Here is a 17,272-nt window from a genome sequence, read left to right on the forward strand (position 1 = left end):
GCAGTAATCCCACAAGAAAGTATTATCTGGAGCATCTTACTGAAATTAGTCTTACTGAGAAAACTGGATTAAAGTCTGAACTATATGTTTACTGTCTATTGTTAAAGTCAATATGAAATCACTGACAGTTAGAAACTTCCAGTTATGTTTATGGTCATGTTATTTCCAGAACACATGCAAGAGTCATACTTTGAAATGCTTGCAACATCATTATTGTGGGTCCAGAAGCCCAGTAAATTTTCGGGACTTTTGTGGGAAGCACGTTGTAGAGAGGCCTGTTGAGCAACCACATCAGATATAACTGAATAAGGTAATCTTTTGGTTCTGATTTACAGGAAACCTCATCTGTCGTAAAGATTACTCAATCAACTGTTTAATATATTAAAACCAAATGTAGGTTAGAAAACATCTCTGATGTAACGCTATGGTCCAACTCCCAGTGGCTCAGCAGAGGCGAGGGCTTGAGCCTGGCTGTGGGAAGGGGGAGAAAGAAAAGGCAGGAAGGTAGCTGCACACAAGGGCATCATCCCCTGTGTGTCCTGTGCCTGTTGGCATACCAGCATGACCCAGTGAGTACGTGGGCAAAATCACTTCCTATGCTGCTGAAACACTGTTCATACTCGAAGATGGAATGTGAAGGCTTTTTCCTATCATCAGCAATTGCTTTCAGCAACCAAAGCAGGCAGACAAGCACTTTCTCATTTTCTCCTTTGATAGTACTGAGAAGTAATCTACAAATTTGAGATTACCCATCATTCGGCCAAAATCAATAGCAGGTGGGTTTTTTCAAACTGTGCCTCAATTCTGTGTTTGTACAATATCAACACCTTTAATCTTGTTAATAGTGACAGGAAAAATGTTCACTTCACTCACTACAGACTCTTTATAAGGCCAGTCTGGGTTGAACAAATATTAATTAGTTAATATTTGTGTAACACTTTAAAAACCTAAAGAGCTATGTAATTGCCTAAGATTATTATTATTTTTGAGAGTCAAACAAGAATTTAGTGAGCTACACTGAAAAGAGTTGCTAGAATAAAAATGTTAAAAGTATGGTTTAAAAAAATAATGTGAAGTGTAAATTAAACAGGTTTAAAAAAACTTTCAGGCTGTCTCTGTGTTCTAACTACCATGAAAGCTACTTGAACAACATTTCCAAAAACTTTACAGAGTATGAATTTTATTCCAATACTCACTCTGAATTTTAAGAATGATCACTAATAGTCTTAGAAACACTATGGGAAGTGTGTATTTGAAAGACGACTACTGTATAATTGCCAGTAAGTTCTGTATTCCAGCATGTGCTAATGATTTTTTTTTTTTTTAGAAAGAGTATTCTGAGAGCCCCATGAACTTTTATATATCACAGTAATGAACAGAAACACTTTTTCTGGTGCCAAGTTTCTATTAAATCAGTCTCTGGGAAAAAAAAAAAAATCATCCCACTACAGTAAGAATGATTTTAATAGAAAGCTTTTACAATGGGTCTGGAAGGGGATGCTCTGAAATAATGAAAATGTATAGAACAAGCTCCAAACTTAAACAACAGTGGCAGTTGATTAGCAAAGTAGAATAAAGATTTTAAAGAGATTTCTATCTCAGTTTAATAGCCTTCTAGGATATGTGTTTTATTATAGCCGCTTGTTGAAAGGCCACGGCTCTCTGTGGTTGTTATTCACTATTGCTATGGAAAGGGGACAGCCAGAGCATCACTCACATCTTCCCTATAATCTGTAAAATCAACAGCTAGCCTGGATCTTTCACATGACAGTCATATGTGGATTAGATTTAGGGAAAAAAAGGCTATCAAAGCAAAGATAAAATAAAACTGATTGAGACTGAGAACTTCACATAAGATATTTAATGTCTGAGTATCTTCACAGCTGAAAGTTGTACAATACTGTTTTTCTTCCTCCCACACTAGGAATTTACTATATCCTCTGAGCTCTTTGTATCCAGTTTCTCTATTTTATCTCATTCCTGTTCAAGACCCTGGATCCTACGCCTATCCTAAGCTTGTCTCGGTATTCATCCAGTGACTGACTGATGCTGATCACACAAACCTCCCGAGAGCAGAGACGTGCACTGAGAACTTCTCTTCATAAAGGGTTGGCGTTGCAGTCTGCCTTGCTGTTTCTCTGATGCTCAATCAGTATTGCCCTCACAGGAGCACGGTCTAATCCAGAGTGGGGGAGATGCCTGTTCAGGCATGCTTGGCATGTATGTGCCATTGTTCTGAACTCTTCTGGACTGCTGCATTCCCACTTTCTTGGTGGGACTTTAAAACGAGACGATGACAGGAATAATGGCCACTATGACCACCACCTCCTCCTCTTCCTCCTCGCATCTCCCTCCTTCATGGCCATGCTGCTGAACTACCAGATCCATTCAGACAGATTTTGGGTTGGCACAGCAGTGGTGTTGGAGAGGATGTAGGGAAAGGCCTTCAGAGAGCAGCTAGCAGGCCCCCAAATTCCCGGTGCAGTGACATTCTTCTGAGGACCTGGTCCTTGGTGACTTGTAACCTGTCTCTTTCCACTTCGTAACTGCTGTCACATGCTTTTGCATATCATGGCAAAAAGTTGCTACTGTCACGGAGGGGAAGTAAGAAGAAGGTAAGAAAGTAAGAAGAGGTGCAAAGTCATTAAATTATGCCTAAACTCTTTAGTTCTCTGCAAATTACTGGTCCAAAGATTAAAAGAGAGTGACTCTCATCGGGTTCCTAAAAGCCTAACTACAAGGTGGATTTTATCATATGATCTGTGGCAAACTACTAAGGGGGGCAGACTTGCTTCAAGGCCTCACCCCACTGCTGAGTATCACACCAGAGTCTCAAGATCCCTCTGCCAGCTCCTTACAGGAAGAAGTCATCTGTGCCACTGTGACGCTTGACAAAGGTTCTTTGATGACGCTCAGAAAAGTTACTTACAGTGTTGGAAAAATATTTCCAGAGGAAGCTGCAAACGTGCAGCAGCTGATCAGGAGGTGTGCAGCCAGTGCAAAGGTGTTCCATCCAGAGGTGCAAAGTACCCAAGCCCCTTCCCGACACCAGTGGAGCAGAGGGCTCTGTACCTCTCTAAAAGCAGGTCACTTCTTTGGGTACTTTGCTAAGGGCAGAGGCAACAGAAGTGATCACTTGTGTTTGAAAACCATTAAATGACTGAAAGCAAATATAGAATGTGTTTAGACAAGAAATTATTCCAGACCTGTTTTTCTGTCTGCTTGATATGAAAAGTATGTAAACGATAAAGTGTATATGCTTATGGAAATCTGAGGGTGAAAACATACATTGGCTCCATGTCTTCATATTGAAACTTAGTTGAAATTAGTGTTTTCTGGCAATTAAGGGACAGCCCTGAACTCTCACACCTTAGAAATGCTTAGTTCACATTTTAAAATGGGGATTTTAATACTCTGTGGTACTATTCTTACTTTTTTACTAACATAATTCTTTCTCTGTTGTTGAGCATTTTATCAGACATTACACCGTGCAACAGCTTAAGGACTCTGCAGTTATCGAGTTTCTGGTGCAACATGCCTTGTTTTAAGAACACAAAACACTAGGCTCTTCCTTCTTCCCTTTTGCAAGCTACCAGCCCCCAAAAACCTTAAAAGAGTTTTTATGTGGTGTGGTTTGGGAAAAACTAATGTGGAGGAGGTTGGAGGCCACCGGGAAACATTAATAGTTCTCTACAGTTGTGCTTTCTTTTAACCGTTAGAGCCTAATGAGAGCACTGCTGTGAAATTTTGGATACAGTTTTGGCAAGGCTGCGCTGATCCATCAATGAGGCCTCCTTGCTGAAATGAACACCTCCAGTAAGCTTTTAATGGCCTTTGTAAACAAACAGAATAATTCCCACTAACTGCAGAAATGAGTTCCATATTTATTTATTTTACTTCACAGCTCCTATTAAGTTGATTTAATAAAATTCAGTGCATAATGTTTTTTTAAAACAAACCTTAAATAAACTAGAGCTGGGTACTGAACTCTGCATGGTGCTGCTGGTATTAATGGGTTCAAAAGAGGCCATAAGGCTCAAACTGCCCCTGCATGGTGAGACCAAGGCTGAAACTCCATGAGACAATAAGATGGTTTTAGGGTGCCTAATACCTGACCCAAATACAACAATCATGTAGTATCCAGTGGGGGAACTGGGTAGATGATGGCTCAAGACCTTTGGCTTATCTAGGTATCCTGCATCACTGCAGCTCTGTGTCTGGACCTTCCTCAGTTGACCCATAGGTCTTTGTCCCTTCTTGCTTCTTGTTTTAGTACTTGAAGGTCACAGTTCTGGACATGCAGGCCTTGATTCAGTCCCAGCCTTATGTTTGCTGAAACAATTCACTTCGGGCTACCCTGCTGAGAGAAGCTTTGGGCCATCTTTGCAACAGAAGGTGTGACAAACTGGATTGTGTCTTAAATTTGGAGATGGACATAATTTCTGAGAAGAGTGGATATTCTCTCGTGGGACCTGTAAGCCTCCCCATTTCTCAAAGATCTTTTCCAAAGAAGAGAAGAAATGTGAAGATGATGACCCAACTATTCACAGTGAGAGATGAAGACAATGGGAACAAGAACCCTTTAAATTTCAGGTACTCTGAGAAGAAATTCAAGATCCAGAAATAGACCTGGTTCCAGTAAATCAACTCTTTTCTGTGTAGGCTTCTTGCTTCTTTGGGTTTTGTAGTTTTTGTTCGCATCTCCCTTCTTTATAGGGACTTACTAATGAATACATCTGTAGAAGAAGTTATGGAATAAACTGACAAAATGCTCTATAAGAAATCATCGAGGCCAGGCAGTATGTAAATGAAGTCAAAGATAAAATAGCTGAATCACTAAGGGTTCTTTGTAACCTCTTGCTTAAAACTGTACTGGTACGCCAAGACTGGAATGAGGCATATGTGATGACAATTTCTAAAAAGGTTGTGTGAGATATTGAAGAAATGCACACCTGGAGGCATCATGCCCATGCTAGGCAAACTGAGAGAAACTATAACAAAGAACAGAGTTAGAGGCCACCTTGCAACATATTATTTCCTGGGGAAGGATTAATGACAAACTTACACAGGGAAGTAAGTCCCTTACACAGGGAAGTTCCTGCCTGAAAAGCCAGTTAGAATCCTCTAAAGATGTCAACAAGCTTATGATCTGCCTGATAAATCAGATTTCCAAGAGGTTTTCAGCAGAATCCCTCTTTAGGAACTTTAAGGGCAGCTAAGTGCTGTGCCCTAAAAGGAAGGCTGTTTAATGGCTGAATAACTGGTTACAAGGTAGGAAGAGAAATGTGAGAGCAAATGTTTGATTCTTGCAGTAGAAGGAGACTATCAAGGTTTTTCCCCAGGAGTCTGTGGCAAGAGGTGTGCTGTAAAACATGTTCATAAGCTCTGAGATAACTACAGCAACTGTCTTTCCACAGTGTACTGGCTGGTGGTCTTCCTCATCAACCTTTGCCTAGATCTCCATGAACTTTGCTTTTCCCTTCTCCCTTCCTGTTCTCTGTCCCACACTGTAAAGCACAGTCTTCTGTAGCGTCTTGTTTCTCTGCTGTCTTTCTAAGAGACAATGTCTAGCAAAGCATCCAGCATCCATTCATATTTGTACCCTAAGACATACTAAAAGCCTATAGCACTATATGATCTGTACTGACAATGCTACCTGCACAGTGAAGACACTTATAGGGCTATTACCATGTCCTGATACTCCATTAGTTCATATATTTTAAGGTAATAAACTTTGTAGCATAGTGTGACTCAGTGTCAGAGTGTGAGCCAAATTTCTGCCTTAGGAAGCGCTTAGGAGAGCAAACACACTAAATTTAGGGCTTACTGAGAAGGTGAGGACAAAGGTTCATGAATAGCTTCCACACATAAACTATACACTAAATGTATGATCTGATTGATACTGTTGAATTTAGACTGCTATACCAGAGCAACAGTGGAATATTCATGACCCCATGCTGACACTGTGATGCTGGAAAACTCCCCCAGAATGGGCAGAAAATAACTTTTGTTGGCCTGAGCAAGGTCTGATGGGATGAGCCCACTTGGCCCGCTGCTTTTTCCCTGAAGCGATGAACAGCTGTTTGGGCAGTGGGTTCAGCCCATGCAGCAGAACACCTCCTCTTGCCCTTAAGCAGCTGGTGCTGGCCAGGAGCAGAGCTATGACTGCCTTCTGCTGATGTGCAGAAGGAGTAGGAAGTGGGAAGAAGGAGTGGAGTGGGAAGCACATCTCCCAGAAGGGTCTGCTCCAGCCACTGTTCCCAAATACTGACCCATCCAACTGGTAACACAGTATTGCCTTGCATCCTTGTTGTGTCACTAGGCCAGTGACAGGAAACCTATGAGAATATGCTGCATTTCTCTCAGGGAGCTACATAAACTATGGCAAAACTGGCTCTGTGGTTCTGGTGAAACCTTCTAGCTGGTAACACCTGCATTAGTGCACTGGGAATTGCACATGGGAGATGAATGAGCTCTTCCTGGTAAAGAACAGAGGCAGAGGGATAATGTTCCACTGGGTTTTTCAGTGATGTTTAGGCAAGCTCCTTCTTTTCTCTGTGCTTCACTTCTGTTGTAAAGTAAACCAAACAATGCCAGGTTGCCTCACAGGGAAAAAAAAAAATCTAGTATTTGTGAATCTCTGGAAACATCCTGTATAACAAATGCTGTGAAGAGACAAGTCAGGAATAACAGCAGACTGTGGTTCAACAACTGCAGATGTCACCTCATTTCTGTGTGTTGAGGACCTGAAACACAGGTGGGAGCTGCCCACAGGGACCACTGGATCATCACAGGGCCAGTGGCAGCAATGGGGAAAACCAGCATGGCATCAAACAGGGTTCAGTGGCCACCTAGGAGCTCAGGACACCCAGGAAGCTTTCCCAATTGAATTTTAAGAGGCAATTCCCATCCTGCTTACTTAAGGTTTATGTAGGGTTTATTTATATACTCCTGTCCCTGCGGAGAGTGCCCTGTGACTCTGATTTTCTGACCCATGCCAGAAAACCCCTCCTCCTCCTCCTTAGAAAGACATTCAAGCCCTTCCTCATAGCTGAGCAGGGTTGGAAGTGCTTTCCTGAGCAGGGAGGGTCTTCTAGCACAAGCTGAAGCAGATTCATGAATCAGGGCCAGGATGTCGCATTTCTCAAGGGTGACGGTCACAAAGAGGCGTTTCAGGGCTTGAAGGGAAGATTTATGAGCGTGGTTCTGAGAAGGGAGCACAGGCAGTTCACTGCAGGCCCCACAAAAAAAACCCCAAAAAACAGCCCCACTTGTGTTTAAACTGGACAGCTCAAAATAAAGGCATTGTGTGCACCGCCAGTAAACAAAGAAAGAGATATCTGGAAGTGATAAAGATCAGACTGATAAAAACTTCCCTTCTTCTAGATGGAGGCCACACATACTCTAAATAAAATGTGCCACTTAGGAGATGATTTGTGTTGATAAACCTCGAGCGCATTGTTTTTCCAAATGTTCTCTCCCAGTTGGGAATTTCACACTTGGGCAGGCTCCAGCCACGGCCTCACCAAGTGCCAGCCTCCTTCCCTGACCTGACCTGCTGTTGTTTATACTGCTGTTTACACATTTCTTAACAACCTATGCAAACGGTCTCTAATTACTTTCGCTCATGGCAGCGGCGGCAGCAGCAGTGTGGAGGTTCAGGCAGGCTCTGAAGCATTGCCAATGTTGTGCTGTTTGTTGACACAGTGCTCCCACCCTCCCACCCCCCCGCAGTAGCGGGTCAGAGGGAGGGTTACGTGACGGCTAATCGTAGCTGGGGACATGGCTCTGCAAGTCTGCAACCATGCTGTAAACAGTCAAAGGAATAAATAACTTGGGTAAGAATCAGCTTTCAAGAGGCTTTCTCCACCACGAGACTCATCTTAGAGGCACCATTGGTCTGTTATAGCGCTTGGGTTTGAAGCGGTCAGATTCAGACACGCATGTGCATCTTCAAGCAACTTAGCTTGGATGATATCTGGAGGTGATGCTACATCTCCCTTCCCTTCAAGGCCAGAGCTCAGGAGAGTTAAACAACAATACTCTTTAGCTCCTTATACCACTCTACGTTATGCCATTTATGTTATACCCTTCCCAAACACGTTTTTGTCAAGGATCTGTATGGGCTTTGTGCCCCAAACATCTTTGGCTTTAAAAGACAAATCATTCAGTTGCTCTGAAGAGGAGGCACAAAGTCTGTAGATCGAGTATTATTTCTGGTTTACTGAAGAATAAATTTTGTTTGAGACCAAATAGTTTAATTAGTACCTTGGAAAGCTATGTAAACGTGATATAAATTATGAGGGTGTTGCCCTCTCTGATTTACTCTGTTTGAAAACCTTGAGGGCCTCCAGCCTGCCTGGACTTAAAAATACTAGCATTTGTTTCCACTAAAGCCGTATTTTTAAAGCTTGGACAGGGTGTGGGAGTGCTGATTTCCCTTGATTAGCCACAGATACCTCACAAGAAAAATAAAGATCCTGAAACTGATTTTTTCACAGTTTTCATTGAAAAACCCCCCATCTCATTCCTTCCTTCTTGCTCCATCCCCTGATAACCCCAATAACAATACTGCAATGCAGCATTGTGCATCTGAAAGTTTGTGAAGGGATGTCCATCTCAAAGGGTCGCCAAAGCACCAAGGGTTTGCATAACTTGTAGCTAACTTTTAGACCACTTACGCTTATAAGCTAGGTACCCAACTCCCCACACAAAATCCTTTCCTTACAAAGAGTATTTGCCACATTGGTCTATGAAACTGATTGCACCAGACATTGGGCTTTTATTTATTTACTAACATGTTTGAGTCTGCAAAAGTAAACTAAGGATGGTTCACAAAAGTGTTTCCAGAATATGAAAGTACATCACTTAATGACAACAAACAAAAACAACAGCCAGAAAGTTGGTAACTCCAGCAAAGACATAGTGTTTTCGTGCTATTTCCATAAGCCTGGGGAGAATCACCATACATGGCCTGCTGTCTGTGCCAGACTCTGATATACATGTATCAGAGAAATAACAAGTCTGTTAGTCTGGGATAGCCAGCACTATAGTCCATACTTGGGGAGGAGGGTCAGGAGATCAACCCAAACTACTTATCCCAGACCCTGAGCCAAGCTGTCTATCCCTGAACATGTTCATCTTAGTGTTAGATAATGTGTGCAGTGTATTCTAAAGAAAGTACGATACATAAGCACTTTATTAAGTAAATCTTACGCAGAACAAGGACAGTATGTTCAGTGCTACTGAAGCAGTGAGGATTAAAAAGCAGACAGACATACAGAGATGCTGCAAATTTGGTAGCATCCTTGCAGTTACGGCAGTACACGTGAAGAAGACAGTGAGTTTAACTCTTGTCTACTGGAGATGGCAGTGCAGAGGCTGTGATAACAGCGGCAAGGATACTTAGAGAAAAGAGAATTTACTTGGTCTTCAGACCCCATGCAGGACCAGCATGGCTGACAACTAAAGAACTGAAGGTCTGAGGTCTGGATTTGTCCTTCTGCTTCTGAGCAGAGCTCCTTTCTGGAGAGGAACTGGGACAAAAGTGATCCCACACTGATGTTTGTGGTTCTCTTTCAAAGGGTGCTCACAGCCTGCCCATGGTGAAGCTCCACCAAAGCTATGCTGAAAGGATGCCTCTCACCTCCGCCTGCCAAACAGCTGTTGGTGGCAAGCTCGGATTCATCATCCTGTCATTTCCTCTCCCTGGTTTTGACCCATCTCCCCTCTCCGGAACACAGGCTCCAAGAAGCAGCCAGCTGACCTCTCCCACCACAGGAAGGTGTTATCAACCCGCGAGGAGTGGGCTCACTGGGATATGGGGCTCATCCCACTGATTCAAGGAGGCAGATACATCTTAACACTTATCTCCCTGTTAAAGCCTCCTCCCTCTCTGACAGTTATTTCTAGGCCTGTATTTCATACTCATCACCAGCACCAGGAGTGAACCTTTCCACAGACAGATAAGTGGCACCAAATTAAAGAGCATTAAATGAATGTCTTTCCATATTTAAAGAGCCAGTAGCAATTTGTATGTCCCGGGCATGCCAGAGATGGTAAAATCTAATCACTTTCCATGGTTTAAATGCTCTGTAAACATGAGGTAATTGTTCTTATATGTGAAAAATGATGTGTCTCATGTCAAGAATGTATCAAGACTGAATTTTTAGCTTTGTGAAATATTATCAAGGCCAGTCCCTGCTCAGCAAATCTTTCCAGACTCGAATAAGTCACTAAAGCAAATAAGGCTGTTCTTATTTATGAGACTGAGAGTTTATCTTGATTAGATATAAAGGATGTAAATAATGGGTCTCTTTTAGACAACTTCTAACATAAAAGTAATAAACTATATATCTATCTGTTTTCAGTATATCTAAAATACACTCATCAGCCATGACAAAACACTTAATGCTCTTGATAAATGAAATGCATGCAGTTAATCTCAGCAATTTTGCCCCTAAAAACTAAAAATCCATCTTTGCTGCTTTTTTAAAGAAAGGAAATAACAGCAAAATAGACCATTAGTTGCAAAGTATAATCTGTTAACATCAAAGCTAATGGTTTACTGACTGGTTTTTCAAACCACTCTTTCAAGGTTTTACATGTCTGCAAGCATTTCTTTAGAAATTATTGAGATAAAGTAAAAAGGGAACAGAGTTTTAGTATTTCATCAGTGATAAAAGAATAATTAATAACACCAGCCCTGGAGCCCAGGCATGATGTGGGTAAGGCTGGTGGGTTTCCCCACCTTAACATTTAACTTTCAGGGACCAGATGTCTAGCAAAAGACCTCAAATAAAACAAGAGCAAGGACAAGGGACAAGAGCTTTGGAACACAGTTCTTTCAGGGGACGTACATTTGTCTCTGACTTTTTTCATCATGTGGCTTTCTCATTGAAAATTGCCAGTCATGGACACTGAGATTACATAAACTCTGTGTCACATGGACAACAATTAGCACTCAAGATGGACTGTCTTGTAATCAGAAACAGGTGAAAGAAATCAATGCATTCAGTTTACCATTGGTTGTGTTGTCTTTACACCACCTCACCACTAAAGGCTCATGTGCAGCCCAGGTGAATACAAGTTTCTCTTTTCTCTGAGTTGTAATCTTGCTTGTTCTTTTTAAGTGTTTTTCTCTCCCCATGGCATCAAAGGGAGATTCTCTGAGAGAGAGATATCATAATCAGTGAAAGACGTCATTGTCCTCAGCTTAAGGGACAGATATAAAAAATAAATAAAATATTGCTGGAAATAATCTTAGAAAGGCTACCAGCTTCTATGTGCAGTGCAACAGGTCCTTAACTTCAGTACCAGACTATGTGCAGCTTCTGGTATGTAACAAGCCATTACCTACAGTATTACAGTAATTTGTTTTGCACAATAAAGAGCACAGAACTGAATTTGGCAGTTCCTTCAGCAAGGCTTCCTTCAGCAAGTCTGTAACTTCTGGCTGACCAAAACCCAAGAATCTTTCAGATAGCCATCCAATGTTTACATCACGGATACAGCAGACCTCCAAATAAATAGTTCCAGCAGTTAATGACATCACTATGAAATATCATGACGTGTTATCATAGACCAAAACATGTCTTGCCAGGCCTGCCAGCTGCTAGAACCTGGTAAGCTTTTACCCAGATAAAAAAATTATCCGCCATCATAAATCTCCCATGAGGAGAAAGAAGATTTAAGACTCTTCATAACTTTCTCTTTGTTAAAATAAGGGTCATTAATTTATCTGGACTCTTTGAGGAAGTCTAGTTTTCCAGACTCTCTCCCTTCTCTTCTTCGAACCCTATGAATTTGTGAAAATTCTCTTATAAAACTGGAAATTTTGATCTGAGGACACATACACAGGTTTACTAACAGCCCAGGTGTCACTCTGAGAAACCAAATGCAAGGGGAGCTCAGCACTGCCTACTATCTCACATATAAGCATGGGAGATATAAGCAACATTCAGAAATTCAGCCTTGCAGCATAGCCAGGTGTTACAGACAGTGAATGTAAAAAAAATAACTTCCTCTGGTGGCATTTCTAAGCTATCATGTGGCCAGAAGGAATTTTGCTCCTACCATTCCCTGCTCTTACCTCCTTTTCTTCCTCTGTGTTGAAAGGCTTCAGCCCTCCAGTTTCATAGATTGTCTGCAAACTGAGGGAAGATGTATTGGTTTTTAAAACATGATCTCAGAGGCACAGGCTCCCTTCAGGTGTCTCACAGAGACTTCAGAGCCTCTCTGTGGGACTGCTCCAAAGCTTCAGCCTCTCACAGTACACCACCATCCAAAACTGTGCTCCATGTTGTCAGTGACACATCCTACAACGGGAGCAAGTGGGAACAAGTCAGTAGCCCTTTTGAGAAGTTAACACTGGTCCCTCTAGTTGTTTCCAAAATGGTCTACCAGGTATGAGTGCTCAAAAGGGGTTCGCTTCTGTTCCAGGTGTTTTCTGCTGGGCCCCACTGAGCAAAGCCACAGATATGCAAAGCTTACACGGAGAGCACAGTTCCACTTTGGAAACCTGGACCAATTTATGGCTGGGCAGAATTTTGCTCTCACTGTCAAGAAAATTTTAGGAAATAATGAACATTAGAAGCTTTCAAAGTGACAGACTTTAACACCAAATTTCATGTGAGTAACCTGAAATCCTGTTTCCACAGTGTGCCTGGAATCACAGGTTCCTCTCTCAGGATGAAATGCCCCTCAGTTACACAGAAATTCTCCATCTGATAAGGAGTGCAAATTGTAACTGTATATGGCTACTTGGTACATTCAGTTAGCTGAGTAGTCAGGTTTCAAGAAGCATTTAAGTCAAGCAGACATCTAATCAACATCTCTTGATCCCATGACTTAGATAATCAAATACCTGTGCCATTATCTCCGCAGTCTTTGCAGTTCTGATGTCATGTGCCTAAGCACAGATATTTAGGTTCCCAGCTTTATAAATATCCTCAAATACAGGTTTCAGTCTGCTTTTGAGCTTTAGGAGTCTCAAATCCAATATATGTTTACTTTTTGTCTTAATAGCAGATATAGAATCAGCTGTTTAATGCTGTCTGAATTGTACTTGGCATATAGGAAACAACACGTTACCTTTGGCCTGAACCATTTTTAAGAAGTGTGGAGGGTGAGTAGAGGAGCCAAAGGAATTATTTCTGCATGTAGCATTTAAGATATATAAATGGGGTGGAGTTTAAATCCCTGAGCTTTTGGAGATTATGCTCAGGAAACCATATTTTATGTGGTCATAAATAAAGCAAGAAAAATATCAACTTAACTGTAGCATGTACCTTTATGTGGGTATATTATGGAATTCTAATTAAAATGAATGTGGTAATAAACCAATCCACCCCTAACAGCAAAGCAAAGCAACCCCCCCTCCCCTCTTTCTACTGCTTTAATGGCATTCTGAATCCCACAAATAAAACTGGCGAGAATACACATCCTGTTCTTACACTATTAAAAACTCTAGTTGTGGATTATTGCAGTTTCTTATTGTTTCAGGATTCTTTCCAAGTTACACTTTATCACACTGAATACCAGGCAGTGCAGGACCGTTAGGATACCAAAAAGCACTGCAACAAACAATCCGCATATGTGAAGAAAAGATATCAACTGGCAGTTCATAGTGATGCTAGTCCTACACTGGCTCTTTCCTGAACTTCTACAGTGCAGGATCAAGCACGAAGACAACTTCTACCATGAGTCCTCACTTCATAGCTCTGCACATATGAAGGAAGTCACTACTGTATGCGTGTGCCGTGTGTGCACTCTAGCTCTGTACCCAACTGTAGAAACAGTGCTCTGTGCCAGCAGCTGCACAGAAAATTATGATATTTGTCATCTGGTAGAGATGGTAGGACACATTAATGAAGCCTGCTGAGTCCTCTCTTTCCAAAAATGGAAAAAATAACCAAGCAGGTATCAGCAGAATCAAAATACACAAAAATTAGGATATAATCATAACTAGGATTGCCTGTTTGGCAGGTGGTAATGTGGGATTGATTCTTCTGGAAGATACACCAGCGACAACCTTAAAAACCTGAAAGCTCAGAGCTCTTTATGCAAGAGTATCTTAGTACAGCTTGTTTTCTTCAGCCAGCATGCAAGCTTCTTCAAAATCCTATCCTCTGGGAATGTCTAAAATATCAACTATTAACTGAGGCTCTGCTCTTCAGGAGGAACAGTAAGAACCCAGGGTTTACCACCAACAAAAGAATGTTGTCTTCCAGCATTTGCCCTTTTCCCAGCAGTGGGTTATAGAAAAGCCAGCTATACATTCATTTCAACGGTTGTCTATATTCAAAGCAAAACTTTTTCTCCCACTTCTTAATTATTCATGAAGTGCAATTCTTCTTAGATACCATACCATTGAGAAGTAATTTATTTTGAACTGGATGTAAGCTTTCTAAAGCCTGAAAGATTAATGATGTTCAAAGGAGATTCACAAAACTATAGAAAGATATGCTCAATGGTGCTGGTATCACTTCTGACACATCTTGGTCTAACAGGTTCTTAAAGCCTACCAGTCATGGAGAATACAACCTCCCCAGGCAACCTATTCCAGTGCTTCTTGACATTACTCTTGGAAACGTTTTCTTAATCTCTAAACTGATTCTTTCTTCCTGCAATGCAAGCCCATTGCTTCTTGCTTTGTAAAGCATGGACATGGAGAACAGATTGTTCCGTTCCTCTTTGTGACAACTCCTTCTACACTTGACAGATAATTTGGTGTGATTTTATGGGACTGTATGTTCACCAGGGCCTTATAGTTAAAATGATACTCATTTGAAGTCACGGGTAAAAAGCAAACAAAGAACAAATGCACATTTGTTTGAAAACAAAGATAGTGAAGATAAAACTGAGAATCTACCATATGTTTTCACCAGCTGGAATTCATTCCACATTTTGTTAGTTCTGTTCTTAAATGTGTTGTGAAGCTTACTTTTGAGGTCCTTCTCACAGACTATGCCTCTGGCAAGATGTCTTCAATCTATGGATGGCATACTGCAAAGAGGTCTCCAGCAGTTGTCTTAGAGGGGAATGTCACTAATGTATTTCCCATTCCTTGTGCTGAAACCTCCAATGCAGTGTTTTGCTTCCTCACTTGAAAGTATTCTCCTGTGAAGGACTGAGAGTGTCCCGGTGAGAGAACAGCATTCTTGCAACAGTTTTTGGAAGTGCTTCTTTCCAATTGTCAGGCTTCTTCAAACACTGTGGAAACCCCAAAGTTGTCTGGTAGGGGACTAATTAAGAGTAGTCAAACAGGATGTGGAGAATAGCATGAAAGGGCTTGAGAGGCTCTGGTCTAGGACTGTGTCTGCACTGTATTACTCTGTGCAGTACAGATTTATTCCTGTAATTCTTTTCATCACTGGGAAAGACACAGGACAAAGAAAGAAGCAGCCAAAATGGAGCCAGAGGTTTCCTTTGAGCAAATTGAGCAAAATTCATCTTTGTATATACTTACAGCTAATAGCAAACCCAAATTGTTTATATGTAATTGATGTTTTGCTGTCTAAACTCGGGTTCTATGAAAGAGTGAATTCCTGTTGTGAATCAGTCTAAATTCAGTGGGAATTTTGGCTCAGGACTGCAAAGGTTAAATTATTGGAAGGTTACTGCTGCTCAGAAACAGCAACATAACTTACACAGACCCCGTGTATGTGAAAGAAAGAATCCCTGCCTTGCCCATGCCAGATTTAAATATTCAGTAATGTTACAGAAATGTAGCTCAATATTCAATATAAGATGGTGGTGTTTTGAGTTTGCTGCCAAGAATTTTGTGCAGAGGGGCAGTTTTTGTTGTCTGTGCACTGTTCTGAATTAGAAGATGTGTCGTATAACACTTATCTTAGATAGTGTGGGGGCAGTCAGTGAATGGTAACTGTGTTCTCCCGAAACAACAAGGATGTCATGTAGCACTTTTGGAGAGATAAGTGAACGTTTGGACTGGGAAGGGTATGCAAAGGATAACAAAGTTCAGCAGCTAATTAGAGTGTTATCACTTGAAAAGTAACATAACTGAATGAATGAAGTCATGGCATCTAGGGAAAAAGCTTGTCATTTGTTAAATTATATTGCAGTGTACATGAACCATACAAAAGTGACATTCTCAGGAATGCAATGTAGCGGAATTGGGCGGAATTGGGACAAACAGAGGTTTAGTTTAGCTCCTGAATTTAGGGCATCTGTAAATGTACATAACCTTGTTAACTGGTCATATACACATCGTCATGCTATCAGTATGAAATCAAAGCTCCAAGTAAAATTCCAGTATATGGAACTTATAATTTGGGAACAAGAAGTCAACCTGGCACACTACTCACCCCACAAGTATTTGGACTCTTATTAAGAAATTTATTTAGTGAAATTATTATTTCTTCTTTAGAAGGAAACAAAAGATGGATTTACAATTTCACATAGAAGTTTCCATTCAAAGCTAGGTCACATCTTACTCTATCCCAGGCTGGACCTTAATCTGGCAGTTTGCAAGATACATAGGTGAGCTTGGTGGGCAAAAGATTTATTTTCCAGTGTGGTGCGTCCATCTGAATTAGCTTGATGCAGCTGAAAGGCCCCATACAGAGGAAGGCAAACTTATCCAAAGTCATGCTGGCTGTGCGTGGGAGGGAGGCCCACTGCAGCAGGACCTGGCAGCTCTCTGTGAAAGGCTAGGAGAGCAGAGACACTTAATTTCTCAAAAAATGTAGGATTACCCAGTAAATCACATAACCTTGAACTGTCCAAAAATGTAACATGAATGTGGTGATAGAATAATCACTCCAGCTCATTCACGTAAACAGGAGGACGTACAGGGACATACCAACACTCTGGAGTATGAGATGCAGAAAAATGACTCCACACAAGGGGAAAATGAATGGTTGGAGTCTTATCTAGAGTGATAAGAAGCATTTACTTCTGAAGAAACTATTAAAGGACCAATTCTCTAGCATGCACTTATTTAGGGAGTACTAATTTGGCAATTATTTGCAGTGAAGAATGTGGCCATTAATGGGCCGGTCTTGATGCCGTTGGAAAAATCTAATAATGGTTGGAAGGGAGACGTGAAGGAAGAAATGGAAAGGTGCAGTGGATCGTGTGAGCTTATGGGAGAAATTTGCAAATCCCACAGGAAGCATATGAAACACTCAAGTGATCCTCCTGCTGCTGTTATGAAAGAAGTATTTTTCAAATATGTCTGAGGAACCCCAAACAAACTTCCCTCAGCCCTAAGTATTTCTCTTACACACACACCCACACCCCCCCCCCC

Source organism: Athene cunicularia (assembly GCF_003259725.1).
Source record: "Athene cunicularia isolate RWA chromosome 3 unlocalized genomic scaffold, athCun1 chr3_part1, whole genome shotgun sequence".
NCBI lineage: Eukaryota > Metazoa > Chordata > Aves > Strigiformes > Strigidae > Athene > Athene cunicularia.